The 19,807-nt window shown below is 31.5% G+C and overlaps 1 long non-coding RNA gene across 1 annotated transcript in view; it reads right to left on the bottom strand.

Annotated features, from left to right (window-relative positions):
- Nucleotides 1-3,686: 3,686 nt before the first annotated feature.
- Nucleotides 3,687-19,807, bottom strand: part of LOC124366029 — an 85,080-nt gene continuing 68,959 nt past the window's right edge. Inside the window, exons 2-3 of the long non-coding RNA XR_006922773.1 lie at nucleotides 7,612-7,851; nucleotides 3,687-4,677 (exon numbers count right to left, since the gene is read on the bottom strand). This is a non-coding gene — a long non-coding RNA (uncharacterized LOC124366029). The remainder of the gene's footprint in view (nucleotides 4,678-7,611; nucleotides 7,852-19,807) is intronic.

Genomic DNA, 19,807 nt, shown 5'->3' with positions numbered 1-19,807 from the left:
AATTAAATAGTGATATGGAAACCAATTTAAATAACACAAATTGATATGCATTATGGCAAAACTATGTCCAGATGCAAATTTTGCATGATACTTAATTTCTACAAGAAAGAGTTCTATGATGCATAATTCTTTTGTCAACTTCCTTTTTGTATAATTGTCTTTCTGTATATCTGTCCGCAGGATATTTCGAAATTGAAGTGAGCTATATATTTAGGATGCAAACTCAGCAAAGCCTGAAACGATACGTACTTCTATCTTGTTTTAAAAATAAGAAAGTATTTAAAAGTACGGTTAAAACAATAATAACAAATCACGTTTTATTTATTTAAGATATTTAAACTATTAATAAATATTTTTTGACTCAGCTAAACAAATGAAAAATATGAAAGAATATAACACAATGTTATATAAATATTATGAATGAATTATATATCACCGAATCATTATTTATACTATCCTGGATCCTCATTAATATTAATATTTTTAGACAACTTTTTTAGATTAAGATATTGCAGGTTTAAATCTTTCCAAATATGGACTCTGTCAACATATCGAATATAAACTAATTTTATGTTTGTTTATGTTTGTAAATACAAGTAATTACTTTTTTATGACTGAAGATTATCCAATTACAGCTTTATTTTGTATTTCATCTCATAATACTACTTGTTTTCTTTATTTCATTTTTTATCGACTATTTATATTAAATTGTATTATGTACCTTAAAATGAATATAATTGTCATAATATCAAACATACTAAGGAACATTTAATTAATATTTTTAACCACCGTTAAAAATGTATTTTTAGAGGTAAACCGTTTCAAACCACAAGAACTAAGTATTTATACCCAAGAAAATTGTAAAACAATTTTGGAATAAAAATCAGAATAGATTTACGAAAATGTGTATGTATCATTAATTAAATGTGTTAGAACTTTGAATAAAATGTAATTTAATGTAAAAAGCTGCCAGCTACAAAAGGTTTTCAGTACCAAATTTTCATATTTCCTTAAAGCTCTGGTGAACACAGGACCAAAATTTCATTTCCGTCTGTCTATCCATACGTCTCTCTCCATACTTTGAATAGACCTGAATTTGAATGTGGGAAAGACTTGGTACTATCATGATGTATGTTATTCCATGGCATTAGACTGAGCATTAGCTAATATTTTCATATTGATCTTATTGGAACTTATATTATTTAAACACTGCAGTGAAAACTAATTCGATGAACCAAAACGTAAATGTATAATGTGGTAAATTAGCTTGAAAATATATTATTTGCACACTTTAAATATTGCCTGAGGTTTCATTTCTACAAAGATGAGAACGAGTTCTATGATGGTCCATGTCCAAACAAGGAATTTGACTGAGCGTTATAGAAGCACTCTGTATGCTGACATAATTTCTTTTTTATTTGCTTAGGGAAAACATTTCTTTTCTGTTTTATGTCTTGTTTTATCTTCGCTCCTCATCATAAATATTTTAAATCCACTGATATTTATTGCGCAATCACTTAGTTGTCATCTAGATGAAGTCAGGGCGATTGCTATTTCGGAGACGTGATTAAAGTCGAGTACTTTCGAATGAGGTTTTCTTCGAATATTATTCGCTATTTAAGAAATATAGGATTGGAAAAATTGGAGGAGGTGTAGATGTTTACTGAATAGATAATCTGAAAGTGCTTTACTGTACACATGGAGAATGGTCGGCTTCACCTGAGTTTATTGTTCCGGACATGGGCGAGACAAGTTAAGAGGTCCTACTCTTGAAGGTTTGTTTCCACCCTCCAGAAGCGGGGCATTTAAGGGATTTTGAAAATATCCTCTTAGGCTTCTTGCCATCCCAGTGTAATTTATCATGAAGGGTGATATAAATACTGGCTTTACATTACTATTAGTAATCAGCTGGCTACTATGATGTCCTCTTGTAACCTGCCTGTACTGCCACTTGATGCGACTCACTATACTGTTGACACTGACACGATCCTGGACCTTATCATCACCAGTGTCCCAGAGTTATAGATCTATATTTTAGTGTCTGCAAAGTCCAAACATGACCAATTTCCAGTCTCTTCTGAACATCAATCCAATATGTGAGAGAGAACATATTTTTATCTACTTACATTTTATGCTGAACGATGTACACTAGTTAAAATTGGACATCAGTAAACCAAGAGAATGTTCCGTTCATGCAAATTTTTCATTGGACGGACCATGATATAATTATCAAAACATCCTTCACGGTTTAAGTTTTAACTGTGCTGAAATGTTTCAGTAACAAAGGTATTAGCTCCAGACAGAAAAATGGCCAAGACATTGTTATGGGTGATTTATTAGTCAAAAATCGTTTACAAAACAAGAAACCGTCCATGTTTGGCAAAGAAAATCCTTACTTTATGCAACAAATCAGAGTTGATAAAAGCTAAAAAATATTACCTGGATTAGAATACGTATTGTTAAAAGTATCTTGATATGATGATTTCACAGGCAATTCTGATATAGAGATGACAAAAGTGACGGAGGACTTTTTCAGTATATTATGGGTTACAAATATTACACCTAAAAGTCCCCATTATAAATCGTTTGCTTATGTAGCCATGGTCTTGTATAAAAAATCCAAAAATTGAATATTTTGAGTTTATAAAAAACTTAAGTCACTCTGTCAACGATTTATAAATGTCCTTACTCTAAATACAGTTCTTTGATTCTACGATTCATTTACTATTACATTATGTACATTTAGTTAGTATCGTTAATGCTATTATCCGTAATGTAAAATATCGTATAAAATATAAGTAGGAATAAAATATGGAAAGGATATCTTTGCCTCAACAAATAAAAAAAACACGTGGTAAGACATTTAATTTGATGATTCATTTAACATTTAACTCTTCAAATTAAATTTGGATCGTAATGCCGCGGTCCACAGAGAATAATATCCCACAAAAATAGACGTAACATTTTAGAAGAGTCGTTGCGATAGCAAAAACATTTGCAGTAATTGTGTTTTTTCCAAGACGTCGTGACAATGAACTTTTATATGCGCACTTCTTCAGCAATACAATTTTAGTACTTAAATATTGAATTAGTATCTATTTCTTGGGGTTTATGTATAGTATTTTATTTAGTATTATAACAGGTATATTTTAAATTTAAAAAAAATGTATGAAATGTAAGATTGGATGTATACTGAAGTGTACGTACCACATGTCAACAAACGGTACTTGTATACTTGAATTGTTAAAAAAGAATCGATGTGTTATGAGAGGTTATTAAACCGTTTAAAAATTCCCCAAAATATAATTTTGTTTTCTCTCGATTTAAAAGTTTCTTATTAGTTTATCTGCACTTTTTTCTAGTTTTAAAATTATTTAGTTTTGAATATTGGAAAATAAACAGGAAAATAAACTTTCTCAAATTACTTTAAAATTTTTTTATTAAATCACAGTTTATTTTAAGTTTAAAATTTGCATTTATTAAAGTAATTGTATTCCAATATATATATATATATATATATATATATATATATATATATATATATATATATATATCGTATGGGGGACAAAGGCAGCTATCCATAAATAAATAAATTAAAAATTACAATTATTAAAAAGTACTTAAGACTAAAGTTCTTGAGTCATAAATTAAAAATAATATTAAAATCTCCCGTCACAAAGCTAAATCAAAATTACTGAGCCAGTTTAGAGACCCATCCTCTAAACCACTCAGACCAGCCAGACCACCAGTAACACCTGGTAACTGCTGTAACCAGGTGCTTGCGCTAACAACTTTTATTGAGAATGTATTCCAATACTCAAAGTATTTACATTTAATCACCAATTTTACAGATTACAGGGTCACTTCTCTTCTGAAAGCTTTCTAAAGAAAGATTTTCTAATAAAATATAATAAATCAAATACTACTTAACTAAAAAAATTAAAAATCGAACTAAAATTATTTTGTATCAAACCGCAATAAAATAGACCATTTTTAATATATTTCAAAAGAAATCAACTAATTCTCCCTTGTAAGCTTAACTAAATAAATCACGTTTTGGGCACTAAAGATTTGAAACGACTAAATAATACGCCAGAGACTGAATATGGCACAGGTTTCCTGAGTCAGAGCCTTAAGTACCACCCCTTCCCTAACCTACATTTCCTCGTAACCGGATCCACAGACTGGTCCCCGCCATCCAATCATAAGGCAAAGACATTAATTTTCAAATGTTCTACTCTATTGTAATTAGATATCTGTCTCCACCATACCTTTGCGGGCCCTTTCTTGAAAATTTACACTTTTTTATTTACTTACGAGTCAAGATTTATATTCGTAATCTAAAGTATTTTTTTCTTAACCTTTCATCCATAACTTATTATTTCTACAATTCATAAAATAAAATGTATCATATGTTTCATAATGAATAAATGAATCTTTCATTTTCTATAATAGCATAGTACGGTGTATGAAATAATGACATTAGATGATATTTCAAATACTTGCATACAATTACATATAATATGTATAATTTATTAATTTAAAAAATATATAACAAATCCATTTAAATATCACTATTTAAAAAATGAAACTACTTAGTCATCACTACTTTATCCTACGTACTATTCACTAAGTCCTTCTTCTGCCCAATGAAATATTCACCAACCTACTTATCATCTGTAAATGAAGAAAAATCATTTTAGTAAACAAATAAAAAGTTATAAAATTTCTCTTAACACTGAGTACTTTAGTCGATTATTGTTATATAACACATTAAGCCCCATGCGCCTATATTATTTTTCAGAAAGTGTATGTACCATATTCATACACCTGCACGTGGGGCTGAGAGTGGTAATACTGTAACTAGTCAAGTATTGCATTATAACACTTTCAGCCACAGGCACCTATATTACTGTACAGTAAGTGTATGTAACATAATCATAGACCTGCACGCGGGGCTGAGAGTGGTAATACTGTAACTAGTCAAGTATTGCATTATAACACTTTCAGCCACAGGCACCTATATTACTGTACAGTAAGTGTATGTAACATAATCATAGACCTGCACGCGGGGCTGAGAGTGGTAATACTGTAACTAGTCAAGTATTGCATTATAACACTTTCAGCTACAGGCACCTATATTACTGTACAGTAAGTGTATGTAACATAATCATAGACCTGCACGTGGGGCTGAGAGTGGTAATACTGTAACTAGTCAAGTATTGCATTATAACACTTTCAGCCACAGGCACCTATATTACTGTACAGTAAGTGTATGTAACATAATCATAGACCTGCACGCGGGGCTGAGAGTGGTAATACTGTAACTAGTCAAGTATTGCATTATAACACTTTCAGCCCCAGTCACCTATATTACTGTACAGTAAGTGTATGTAACATAATCATAGACCTGCACGCGGGGCTGAGAGTGGTAATACTGTAACTAGTCAATTATTGCATTATAACACTTTCAGCTACAGGCACCTATATTACTGTACAGTAAGTGTATGTAACATAATCATAGACCTGCACGCGGGGCTGAGAGTGGTAATACTGTAACTAGTCAAGTATTGCATTATAACACTTTCAGCCACAGGCACCTATATTACTGTACAGTAAGTGTATGTAACATAATCATAGACCTGCACGCGGGGCTGAGAGTGGTAATACTGTAACTAGTCAAGTATTGCATTATAACACTTTCAGCCACAGTCACCTATATTACTGTACAGTAAGTGTATGTAACATAATCATAGACCTGCACGTGGGGCTGAGAGTGGTAATACTGTAACTAGTCAAGTATTGCATTATAACACTTTCAGCCACAGGCACCTATATTACTGTACAGTAAGTGTATGTAACATAATCATAGACCTGCACGCGGGGCTGAGAGTGGTAATACTGTAACTAGTCAAGTATTGCATTATAACACTTTCAGCCCCAGTCACCTATATTACTGTACAGTAAGTGTATGTAACATAATCATACACCTGCACGTGGGGCTGAGAGTGGTAATACTGTAACTAGTCAAGTATTGCATTATAACACTTTCAGCCACAGGCACCTATATTACTGTACAGTAAGTGTATGTAACATAATCATAGACCTGCACGCGGGGCTGAGAGTGGTAATACTGTAACTAGTCAAGTATTGCATTATAACACTTTCAGCCACAGGCACCTATATTACTGTACAGTAAGTGTATGTAACATAATCATAGACCTGCACGCGGGGCTGAGAGTGGTAATACTGTAACTAGTCAAGTATTGCATTATAACACTTTCAGCCACAGGCACCTATATTACTGTACAGTAAGTGTATGTAACATAATCATACACCTGCACGTGGGGCTGAGAGTGGTAATACTGTAACTAGTCAAGTATTGCATTATAACACTTTCAGCCACAGGCACCTATATTACTGTACAGTAAGTGTATGTAACATAATCATACACCTGCACGTGGGGCTGAGAGTGGTAATACTGTAACTAGTCAAGTATTGCATTATAACACTTTCAGCCACAGGCACCTATATTACTGTACAGTAAGTGTATGTAACATAATCATACACCTGCACGTGGGGCTGAGAGTGGTAATACTGTAACTAGTCAAGTATTGCATTATAACACTTTCAGCCACAGGTGCCTATTTTACTGTATAGTAATTGTATGTAACATAGTCACAGATCTTGGGGCTGAGAGTGATTATACTGTATATTTTAGTTAGTATTGCTATATTACGTTTTATACTTTAGCTAGACTTGTGGTTCTACTTAACTAGAGTAATTTTAAGAGTATTTGTTTGATGTGTATTATTGATGAATTATTGATACAATAAGCAACTTATTTTCATTATAATGTAGCCAAGGCCGTAAATACGTAAAAGGTACGTAAAACAACGAAAGCAAATTTAGGTACTTAAAATACTATGTGACATAACGAGCCCATACCATTGTTAAAATAATATCATTATCTTCAAAAAAAACTTTGAATCATGTTCGATTCAATCAGAGTTTAGGATCTGATTTTGGCACTCGCTTTTACTGTATCAAACCCTTAAAAATATAGTTTTATTTTTTTACTTTTAGTATAATAATTTTTCTCATATAAATCACTGCAGAAACTAATGAATAAAACTTGAGCTGAATTTAGAAAAAATGTAATTATGGAATATCAATACATTACTTGTCATTTTGCAAATTAGTAATTAAATATATTAATACTGTAGTTTCTTTTAAAAAACTGCTGTTTGAATTTTATTTTAGCAATGCGTAAAGCTGATTCGAAATACTAGTAGTTAATTTTTATATGTAACTTAACGAATAATAAAAAATCGAAATATTATCATAGTATTAGTATAACCTCCAAAATTATGTTATGCAATTAAGAAGTATAAACAACATATAATACATGTGATGTATACTTCTTACGAATTTTATCAGTTACATTCATATGTATGCCATATTGATTAATGCGGGAAATCATAAACAAGTAAATTAGGTACTATTACATTTTATTGTCAAAATTCGTCCAAAATAATCGGTTTATCCGACAAATGGTTTTCCAATCATTGTCACTGCGAACTACGTGCTGAGAAATAAAGTTTTACTTACATCAAATGTGACTAATAGGACTGGAAACACGGGTTCAGGAGATGGCAGTGCTTCACTGACTTAAACAGTGTCGGCAGTCAGTAATGCAACCGAATATGACCGAGCCTAAGTAGTAGGGCAAAGCTAAGAGAATGATCAGCACTCAGCGACGGCTTCGACTCAGCTTCTGGCCTCGACTCAGGTTCGGGAATGGCTTCGGATATAGCTAAGGGAACAGCATCCGGAGATGAGGCACTCTACCTAGAAAACATTTTAGAAAGCAGTACTAACTTTATGTAAGTACGATTTTGTAAACGAGTGAAGCGCTATTGAAATAAATTACAGATAAATAAATTTAAATATGGGGAAATTTACATTCATACAACGTATTTATGCAAGATATATAATTTGGTTTTATTTACCATCGATTGCTGAATTATTCATCATTTATTGAAAGTGGTTAATAAAGAACTTATGTTTTAGATTATGTTTAAGTGTACCAGCAACGTAATTATATTGTATTGGGAATGATGAATGTGCCATTATTTTTGCAGTTAACGTTTGAGTAAATTATGTTTGTGCTTATTTACAAATAAAAATATTTTTAGTTACTACTAGCTGTTACCCGCGGCTTCGCATGCAATTTTTAGAACTGAAGTCCTTATAAAAATTATGATGTAATATGATGGTAGTCTTACAAACATTTTAAAACGTAAGTAGGCATACATCAGGTAGATATTATTAAGTTCATGGTAAATAGTATCAGAGTTTAACTTAATTATTATATCATGTTTGGCACGTGTAGGAGCATTTCTGGTTTTAATTAATTATATATATAACATCACAGCTGAGTCTGCCTTGTAATCCCGATCAAGAAAACACAAATCTCGGATCACACAGGTCTCGGAAACTTATTTTGGTCAAAAAGCGTATATTTCCAGTCCTTGTCATATATTTCAGGTCTAAGATGTTTCCAGTACCATAGTAGAGTTTGCCTTGTTGTTCTGACGAAGAAAAAAAAATATATATATATATATATATATATAATTTCAATAAACATTGAAACGCAAAAAGTACTTGCTCCGCCGGGAGTCGAACCCGGATCTCTCACTTGCCGGGTGAATGTGCTACCATTACATATATATATATATATATATATATATATATATATATATATATACATATATATATATATATATATATATATATACTTACATAGGACCGAGATGCCTACTTCGGTTAAAAAGTGCCTACTTAAGACCGTTTAAATTCACTTAATTACTATGTCACAGGTTAGCTTGCCATATTGCCTCTATTAAAATATTATATACGTTTGATTATATAGTTCACGGAAATCTATTTTGATCAAAATCGTGTTGGCATAGTTGAGTTTGCTAGGACTGAAAAGCCTATTACGACCTAGGGTGAAGTCCTACCTACTTCTTATGTACTTCCGGTATAAGGGAGAAACCCTTATTAAGGTTATGCAACATTCCAAAATAATCGTTATTAAAGTTTTGCGTTACATTTGTTTTTTTTTAACTGTAGCCAGGGAAAGAATTAATCGTTAAGGTATGTTAGTATCCATTTCTCTGTTTTTCCGTTAGCTATTGTTAAAATGTAATATCATAATGTCAGGGAAGCCCACCAGTTTAAAGTAACTTATGTGAAAACTTTCATAACTTTGTTCATAAGGTTAGTTTTATAACAGTATTTAATGCATTAGATAATTTTAATTCGTCACTGGCGCAATCTGGAGTAACATTTATATAAGAGCAATATCGCGTGTTTCCATGTTTTCACCTACAACCAGGATGGCAACTTCATCTATCGTTGGAGCATTGAATCTGCGTTCATATGTTCCAGCTGGTCGTTTGTCTGCTCTTATCACAACTTTGTAATCATCACTGACTTGGCATGCGTTCCAATGCAGTCTTAAAGAGCCTGATCAAATCATGATGTTCATCAAGAAAACACTGAAGATCTGAAAGAATTGTTCTTTTCGTTGCTGTGTTTATCTCATGTCGGCGATCAAGTTGCTCCTCCATATTACCCATAAAGTATATTTGTAGGAATTTATACTGTCCATCCATCCACAACTGGTAGCAATGATCCAATTCGATGGTGAATTTAGCCTTGAATCTGTCAAGATAGCAAAGTTTATGTAATTGAGACAACAATTTTATTAAGGCACCTAATAATAATAAAAACATAAAATCATTTTCAAGAATACATGAAATAAAGTAAATATTTATTTTATCATTAATTACCTTGAATGTCGGATTAAATCCATGTTCTTGAATTATGCCCCAAATGAGGTCATTTGAAAACAACTATTGTATTTTTGAATATTAGCAAGAAAATTTCGTGATTCTTGCGTTTCTCCAGAAAGCAATGATTGCAATGGATCAAGAGGGGGAGTCAGTATTGGCAATTTTACTTTGCCATTAAGACAACACAATCCAAGCGACTCTCCAACAAACTTCAATGCACTACAATGCCCACAAACAACATCCATTGGACCAATTAGTACAGATACATGCGAACTGTAATCATAAGTGCAATCATAACTAAATGATGCTCTATTCAAATCAACAGCTGATGTATTCCTTCTTGCGTGTCGAACTTGATCTAGTTGTTGATCAGTACGATTAGCAGCCGATTTCGCATAGCCAAGCGAGCTGTAGCCACGGGCTTCCTCTCTTTGCTCTTGAGATTGAGAAGCACGAAGTCGGGCCATACCAACACAACGCTCTTGTCGTCCGATTTCACGTTATTCTTCAGTAGAATTGTTCACAACGTTACGAAGCCTTCTTGCATTACGGCTTTGTTGAGACAGATTTGATCCTCTGGGTCGCGGCATCTTTAATAATAATCCTCTCAATGTTCACAAACACTCGCAAATGTTTAATTTCGTGCGAAACAAAGTTATCCGAACCGAAAGCAATCGAAGTAATAAGTTGTTTGTCTTTTTTAAAAACCAACAGATTATTGCAAAGGTAAAAAAAAAAAATCACTTCATGATTGACTGATTATTAAGTAAAACTGAAAGGACAATCTATATGTCAGTAGCCATGATTTCATTTTGTTTGACTGAGTAACCCAGAAAAATGACACAGGCAGCTGTCAAAGTGTCAATCAAATGTACAGTTGTTTGTTTACATTTTGGAATTCAGGCAATTGTTTTTTTCAAGATACAGTTTTTTTTACTCTATGCTTTCAAACTATAGATGTAAAGAAATTTAAAAATAGTAATTAAATTATATAAACTCTTTTCTCGTATTATATATGTTTACAAAGAACAGCTGATTAAATTTGAACAGGCTCTTTCACTTAATAACATATGTTTGCTGCAATGCATTTCTTACGGGTATTTTTGTAACTTTTGGAGACCAGTGGGGCGGAATCCTGAATCGGGAATCCTTCTCCCAGTTCTTAGCTACGTCCCTACCAATTTTCAGCCAAATCGGTCCAGCCGTTTTTGAGTTATAAATAGTGTAACTAACACGACTTTCTTTTATATATATATATATATATATATATATATATATATATATATATATATATAGATTCAACAATGTTTTTATTCTGATTATACAACAAAATTCTTAATCGGTGTCTAACTAAACATTTTATCTCGTGTTTGTGGGTTGATTGCAAAAAATCTTGTTATTGTGTCATTGACGAGAGCAATGAACATTGTCGTAATTTCAAATAGTGTAATGATTTAGACTTTACACATATATTGATTTTAAAAAACCTATCCACAGTAAAAGTTTAGATACAAACTTTGCAAGCTATTTAGTTGTCTAGCAAGGAGAATTCTTATTCCTCGTATTGCATGTGGTTCATGGATAAATTTCTAACTATTTATGTCATAAAATGGTAAAAAACTAAATTTAACTGTGCTGTTTCATTAAATTTGTGATGAGATCCACATTTAACAATGTTCATGTGTTCATGTTTATGATTAATCATTTATGCTGATCCCATAAAAACTCAGGAGAGTGCAACCTACAAGTGGCTAAATGATCATAATATGCTTATTTGGTACTCTAACCTAATATATTCACTACAGCAGCCTGCGTAAAAATAGTCCGATGTGGGCTGGTACGTCTTACTACCCTCTCCACTCAAAATATCCCGCGCTAAACACTGTTGCCAGTTTAACGATTATAGAAATTACTGATCCATTTGAACATGTACTGATATAAACAAACACCATTAGTTACTACTCTAAACACATAGTAAATTTGATTTAATTCATTGTTTTGCAGATAATATGTATATTAAGCTGACATTACGGGTATGTGAACACGGCGAGAAAAGGTAGTGATCAGAAAGATAAGACAGCTCAACTTCAAATGACATGGAACTATTCTCATGCCGTTTACAGTTGTTAAACTCACTAGCAATAAGTATTTGTCCTGACAATAGTATATTTAATACGTTGTTCAAAGCTTAATCCATGCATTAAATTCATTGCTGACAAAAGGGGCACAGATAATTAGTCTGACGCGGTCAGATTTGGACATGATAGAAGTAAATGAGTTGGTGTTTCTAATTAGGATGGAAGCAGCACAATAAATAGTGAAATTCCGTAGTTTTTGTTCAAACGGAAAGATTCGGTTAAAAATGATGCACCAGATGCAGTCGATATTGCCTTTAGATAGTTTCAAAACTAGCAGCTCTCCTGCATATTCCGGGCACATGTCGCTTATTGTCCTCTTTCGCAGCTCTGGACAGATTTTGTTCTCTGTGTAATTGAATAATTCTACATTACGGTGCCGGAGGACTCTGAGTGTGAATTGTGATCGACGTTTGTGTCGAAATAATGACGGGATTTTTGGGAGAATTAAACATATCAGCCGTACCGAGCTGTGTGTTTAGTAGGTGAAAACGACTTTGGTGAGTGGCATCATTCCTTTATTCAACCCTTTTCACTCTATCTACAATTATCATTTCTAACAACACTTGTTACATTTTGTAAAAGATTGCGCCAACTTATATATTACAACTTTGGTGAGTGGCATCATTCCTTTATTCAACCATTTTCTTTCTATCTACAATTATCATTTCTAACCACACTTGTTCTTAATTTTATAAAAGATTGACCCATCGTTATATGTTACTAAATGTATAACACTGCATTTCGAGGTTGCCCGTTATTATCCTTTCAACACCTAGTACACTGTCAAACTTTAAAAGTATGTTTTATCTCACCCAGGCTTAACCAGATTTTATTGCTTTTATTCAGGAATTCGCTGGTAGTTTATATTCAACTTAAAGTTAGTCTATTGAACTTAAATATACTCTGTTTGACGCAAATGCGTTATATTATAATTAAAAGTAAGCTTTCTATTACTCATAGTTTTCAGATTCTCTAAGGAGTGTCTGTAATGGGGGAAAACAAGTATATTGTCATATAATACGTGTTCACGTTTTAGTAGTAATATTAAATAATATTTATGGACCTTCAATGCAAAGTTTATGTAGGAAATGTTTTGAGAATTACAACAACAGATTATCAAAACAATCAATGTTTTGACACTCACAAAGTCAGAAATTATTTGACTGAAAGTTTTGATGTGATTGTTTGCAATATAGATTTGCACGTTTATTTGTATTAACTAATAAATCATTGGAATTAAACTAAATCCCCTCACCTCAACATGGCTGTTCTAAAAGCCATTGTGTCTTTAGCCTTTAACTGCATGTGAACAATATAGGATTTTACGATCCATGACAGATATAACCTTTTTGGATAAACAAAATATTAAATCCAACACTACCTATTCATATGTCGAAGGAAGGACAAATGGATGCTTATGAGAATTTTTCAATATTGTATGAAATACGGTGGCTGATAGAAATTACATAGAGTTAAGGCGTTTTGTCACAATTGCAGTGGCCACAACAATAATCAAAACTTAACCCCCTCTGGAATGTTCAACACATTGAGTTTATATACTTTCCGGTATAGAATTTAACATCTTCCCTTATGATTTAAGATTTTTATATAAAAACACTATTTTCTTTGTGCAATGAAAAGAAATGTTTTTTGTGTTTAGTTGAAACTATTTTAACCTAGAAAACTTAATATTTTACTCTTTAACAACATTTCTATGTTTATTTTTAAATTTTTAATTTACACAAACCTACGAATTAATTTCCATACTACAACAGCTACTTCGAAAATTTTACTATAAAATATAATACTATTTAAACTATTTACTAATTAGCAATTCATTATTGTAAACGAAAAAATATTCTATTTTCCTGTATTTTGGTAATAATTGCAATATATTATAAGACAAATACAAGGTTCCTGACGTATGCGTGTTGCAACGGTCTGTTATAATGGGTTTATTTTAACCTAGATTGTAAGTATGTGTTAGTTGACCTGAGATTGGAGATCTCGAAACTTAATGTCACTCATTGTTCTGCATCACTTAACCATAACAAATTTCCGGAAAAAAATCCTTTTTCCTTCACAATCTTTCCAAAAACAAACTTCAAACAAACAATACCTTTATGTTATATTGTTATATCCTGATTATAGGATTTTAAACACTAATACGGTAGTTAAATAATCAAAATAAATGAAGATAGATTAAAGGTGCCTTTTTTGGGTAAATAAAATTTTGTTTTGTGTTCCATTTACTATTCAAAACTGAATGTACAGGTTTCTGATTGATAAAAAATTGTACCGGCAATTACTAGCCTTTTTGAGTATGCTATCTTATGAATAACTTATTTTTTAGCATATGAAATACCTTCATTCTTTTTCATATTAAGTTTTGTGGGAATATCAGTTTTCGGGGAAAATCGTCACTAATGTAAGCTTTAAAGTACAAGAAACCTGTGTAATATACTACAGAAAAAGAAAAACACCAAAAGTTTCAGCACAACTTTACCATATTTTGTTTTCAAGATATTCAAAGCCAAAATTAATTTTGTCCCTTCAAAACTTTATGCCTTGTTAAAATGCTAATGAAGAGTAAAACAAAGGTAAATTCAAATAATTAAACCCCACTTAAATAATTTACAAGCAATATAAATTTTAGTTTGTGACACAAGATGTTGCTAATAGTCTTACTAGTAAGAAGAGAACGAAGTAGTAATGAGTTGTCCACATTTTGACCTCGGTGCTTGTACTTGTTACCCATCAGGCATCCAGGACTGATATATATCAGCGTGTTTATCATTGTAATAGTCCAAACATATGCAGGTGTCAGAAAGAGATGTCTGGTGATGATAAGGACTGATAAATTATATTGGTGCTATGTTTTTATAATGTAAAAAATATGTGGTCATAATGGAAAACCCATTTGAAACTCTTCCAATAATTATTCTGATGAAAACTATTGTATAAATTAAACTGTGTTTAAAATATTATATTTGGATTTTATTTCTGATTGTAGTTACAATTATTATTGAGGCATTAAAAATCAAATTAATTGTAAAAGTGCACTTAATTGCCATTTCATTCTCTAACAACGTTTCTAGTATTGTTTTAACATCTAGCTATTGCAATACAAATTAAGGGTACTTAAAAGTTATTAAAACTCCTTCAAATGTACAAACTGTCGATTCTCAGAAAGCGCGAACGGAGAGGAGAGACTGATTGATAAGATAAGATGTTTATTAACAAACTTTTATTCAAATTCTTTTTGAATCTGAAAGACTTGTTATGTTTTTATATATTTTATGTAGAGACCCATACATGCCCATGACATCTGACTGGTGTGAGGACCATGTCACCAAATTTGTGACCACCGATTTATGATAAGTATTTAGATGAATCTTAGTGGTAATCATATTTTAGAAAGAAAACAAACACCATTTAGGAAATTATTAGCAAAATATATTTTTTTAAACATTAGAAACAGGTTATCTGAGTTATACAATGCCCAATAATTAAACTGGAACAATTTTTTAAATTGCGCACGAACACACCCTTTCGGATCGTTCAATATATAATTTAACAACAAAGTGTTTGTTATTTTGTCATATTGAGAAATAAACAAATAGACGGAGGATAGACCTCTCATTATATTGTTATTGTTAGATAATACATCATGGAGATAATTAAAACGCCTTAAACTGTTATTTAATCTATGTCTGTCTAATTCCTGATAAATGTCGTACATGTTTGGAAATTACAATCATACTCCTAATGCGTAGGATGCTTAATTAGTTTCTCAAATACACAAATTACAAATAAATAAAAATAGATTTTTAATGAATAATAATGTGATAGAAGAACCAAACCTTCAATTTAAGAACCGATATTGAGTTGATAATATGTTTATGTTTCTTTCGCTGTGTATTTTACCTGAGAAGGTATTTACATTTTTCATATAATAATTAATTCAAGTAATGGTACGTTATGAATTTGAAACCAAAGTTCACTTGTAAGTACAAACAATGAGGCTGTTAAATACAAGCAGACCGCATGATAATTTTAAATCTTCTATTATTCGGATATATGATGATCATTACGAAAATTTCTCGGAACTTAGGTTTAAATATTTAAAACTCTACAATACACTTTTGAAACTAAAAAGTAGTTGTTAGAATTGAAACCGTTAGGTCTACTAAAGTACAACAATACTAATCCCTTATCGAGTCCACTTATTTTTAGCCACAGACAGCCCTAATGGGGACTGTAAGTAAGGGCTAGTCTCACCACAATAGGGACTGACTTTGATAATGGGAACATTATCCTTTTTTTTAGACATATTTGATGTGTTGGTAAGTTATGTAAATGACTGCAATACGGACAGCTGAAGATCATCAGTTTTTATATCTCTTATATAAACGCCCACATTTTTTATTTAGAAATAAAACTATTTGTAAATATTGACATTCCTGAATTTTGCAATAAACATGGCTTAGAAGAATAGGCTTTAGGTCAACAGTGTTTTTAATGTTTTTTTTCACGAAGTAGTTTCGTAGTATTTTGTTAATATGTTACTTATTAAAACATATCGATCATTTATACTACTTCAGATTACTTCTATGAATTAAAATCTTATAAACTAATCCACACGCTAATTAAGAAAAAAATCATATAACTAAACTTTTAAACTTTAGTCTACTCACATGCTATTAAGGCCAATGTAGACGTGTTCCTTTTAATTTTTCTAATTAAACCGCAATTAGATATAAAATATATTCTAATGATCAATTCCGTTTTTATTTTTATTATTTCTCTCAATGTTGATGTGTGGATGGATTTATCTTGTGGTCTAAGTCTAAGATTTGTATTATTATTACGTTGCAAAGGCTTTAAAAATGCAGAAGTGCTGTTCATAAGAACATGTAGGATGTGTATTCTTCTTCCAAAGTATAAAGGTGTGATTATGAAGATAAATACTTAATAAGTTTTAGTAATGTGATAATATTTATTACACATTAAAGACTTGAGTTTTTAGTATTTTGTAAATAATCTTATGCATTATTTTATCTTATTTAATGCCACACTGGTGTCTTTTTACCCAAAAACTCATAAAGGTTACTGAGTGTAAAAAGGGAGTTAAGTGTTAAAATATTGTACAAGTTAAAATAATTTTGTCTAGTTTTCTAGTAGGTACTGAACTTCAAAAAAAGCTATTGCTATTTATATTATATGAAATATGTGTACCATAGTTGTAATAATTATTTATGCTGCATCGCGGTAGGAAGTAGGCTCTTGTTAACTAGACGCGGTGCGTGGATATTGTTTGTTGGTTCGAGACCGGTCAATCAGCTGATCGTGTCATCTACGGTGATACGTTCCGACCCGGCTCGCTGGAGAGAGAGGGGGATCAGTCGAGTCTTGAAGCCAGAACGAGAAGGTGCAGACGTCGAGTAGAGAAGCAGTGTTCTTCCTCTAATCCTATAGTTTTGGGATCTAGAGTAATTCTTTTATCGCGTGTAAATTTAATTCAAGAATTTAATTTTTCTTTCAGTGCGTATTAAATTCCTATCAGCCTCCGTAATCTTCAAAGTAGTAAGTCCCGTACCAGCGTTTAGTTAATACCTTTTATTTTTATACTGTTGTAATTAAAATTTCTAAAGTTTCCCATCTTACAGAGTCTGAGAATTTAATTCAATTTTTGGAAGTATTGTGAATTAAATTTCGGTCGTAAAGTTAATATCAAGTTTTGTGTTATATTGATTTTTGAGTATTTTGAGAAGAGAACTTTTTATTTTATTTTTGTTAATTTAAACCATTTTTGTAGAAGTATACATTTTTAGTTTCATTTTAATTTTAATTCTTTTTTTGATCAGACTCTTAATTTAGATTTGTTCGATTGTGTGAAGTTTTGAAGAAAATCGAATCTAAAGTTTGTAAACTTTGTGAAATTTTGAGTGAACTTTAATCTCGGAATAAATCAAGTATTTCCGAAAAGTTGTTTTGATTTACGAAGTATTAGCTCCATATAAATTTAATATATGTACTATAATAACGGTACATATGAAAAACACAACCTTACAAATAAAATAACAAGTAGTCTAGCATTTTGCATATTGCTTATTATGATAAAAAATGTATTGTCACAAAATATTATCAAAGCAGTTTTCTTGGCAATGGTTTCAATAATTGGAGATTGAACAGTTGCGGTGCCTGGTTGCATCCGATATGACTGGTGACATACGTAAGTAATCACACTCCCATACACATTATGCAATCATTACAGATCATTGCATGAATTTGGAAAAACTTCGAAATCTGTGCAGCGATCGCATAGTGTATAGGGGCCAGATATTGTTTTGATGGTCGCATGTCGAATGAGCATGTCAATATTTCTCTATAATATTTTCATTAAATTTGTCATATATTCACAAATTGAGAACTCAACGCATCTTTTTTAATATACAGTAGCCAAAAATATAATTATCAAGTACTAATAAAGTCTGTCTTTCGTCTCCATTTGTCCGCTATATTTTAAAAACATTCATTTAAATTTAATTCATAATTACTGTTGTATTTTATTTTTAGTTCATATATACATTTATGAATTTCGCACTATATGTTGCTTCTCAAAATCCTTCCCTCTTAAGTTTGATTTTAAACCCAAATGTAATCCCAGCCTTGTTAATTATCTTAAAGATGTTAAGTCAGGGAATCACAAGTTAAAAGGCATTGGCCTATTAGTTTTAAAGTTAGGTATATTTTGGTTATATTGTTTAACTTAGTTTATAGTTAGCCAAACATATGTAGCTGTGTTAAATTTCTTAATATTACCTAGGTAACAGAAATCTCCGAGGCCTTGCCCTCTAATACTTTTCTAATACTGTCTAAACACGTTCGAAATTATTATTTATCTCTTCCGCCAGTTACAGATAAATCAAGTTTTACTTCTGTCTATCTGTTGAACTATCTATGCGTTGGAAGATACAAAGTTTTTGCGAAGGGTATATTTTCTATACTTATTTATTCCTACATCGGAATAGTGCACATAGCTCTATCGGAAATCTCTATTTATGTCTATTTAAAAAGCAGTCTTGTTATGTTGCTTGGGTAGCAATAATTACGTTGGTCTTATGTTGGCAACAAGAAAAACACATAGTAAAGTAATTAGTTGACGTAGTATATGGTAAATTTTAATGGTATAATATAATCATGTAACGTTTAAGGACTTGTGTTGAAGTTACTTTGTTGAATTGGTTGATTTCATACAAAGCTTTTACATTTTATCTTAACCTGCAGTGTCAAGAAAACCTGTGTAGACCTAGTATCTTCAAATATGTATTATACCTTACAAAGCAATGCTATAATATATTCATATGAGTGATTGCTTGTAAGTGGAAAATCAGAGGAAATACCTTTTGCATCTCAAAAATAAAAATGTTCGTCGCTAGATAATTCAGTTTTTGTTATATTGAATGGATTTGCAGACGCAAGTGAACTAGGTGGCTCTACTTAAATATAGAAGATTTTATAACTATAAAATGTTAAAATAAATGTAATTATTGTAAATCTAGGTGTATATGCTTAAAACGTGGTGATATATTTAAAAAATAAAAAGACGAATTGGCTGTGTTTGGTGTAGTCTCTCCTTCCAGTTGATGATGAATGTAGATTTTTGCACATCAATAAAAATCCAATATCCGTACTGTTAGACGTTCAAGGTGTTAAACTTAGTGATATATTTAAAAATTAAAAAGACGCATTGGCTGTGTTTGGTGTAGTCTTTCCTTCCAGTTGATGATGAAAGTAGATTTT

The sequence above is a fragment of the Homalodisca vitripennis genome, chromosome 7 (genome assembly GCF_021130785.1).
Source record: "Homalodisca vitripennis isolate AUS2020 chromosome 7, UT_GWSS_2.1, whole genome shotgun sequence".
NCBI lineage: Eukaryota > Metazoa > Arthropoda > Insecta > Hemiptera > Cicadellidae > Homalodisca > Homalodisca vitripennis.
This window is presented reverse-complemented; position numbering and strand designations above follow the sequence as displayed.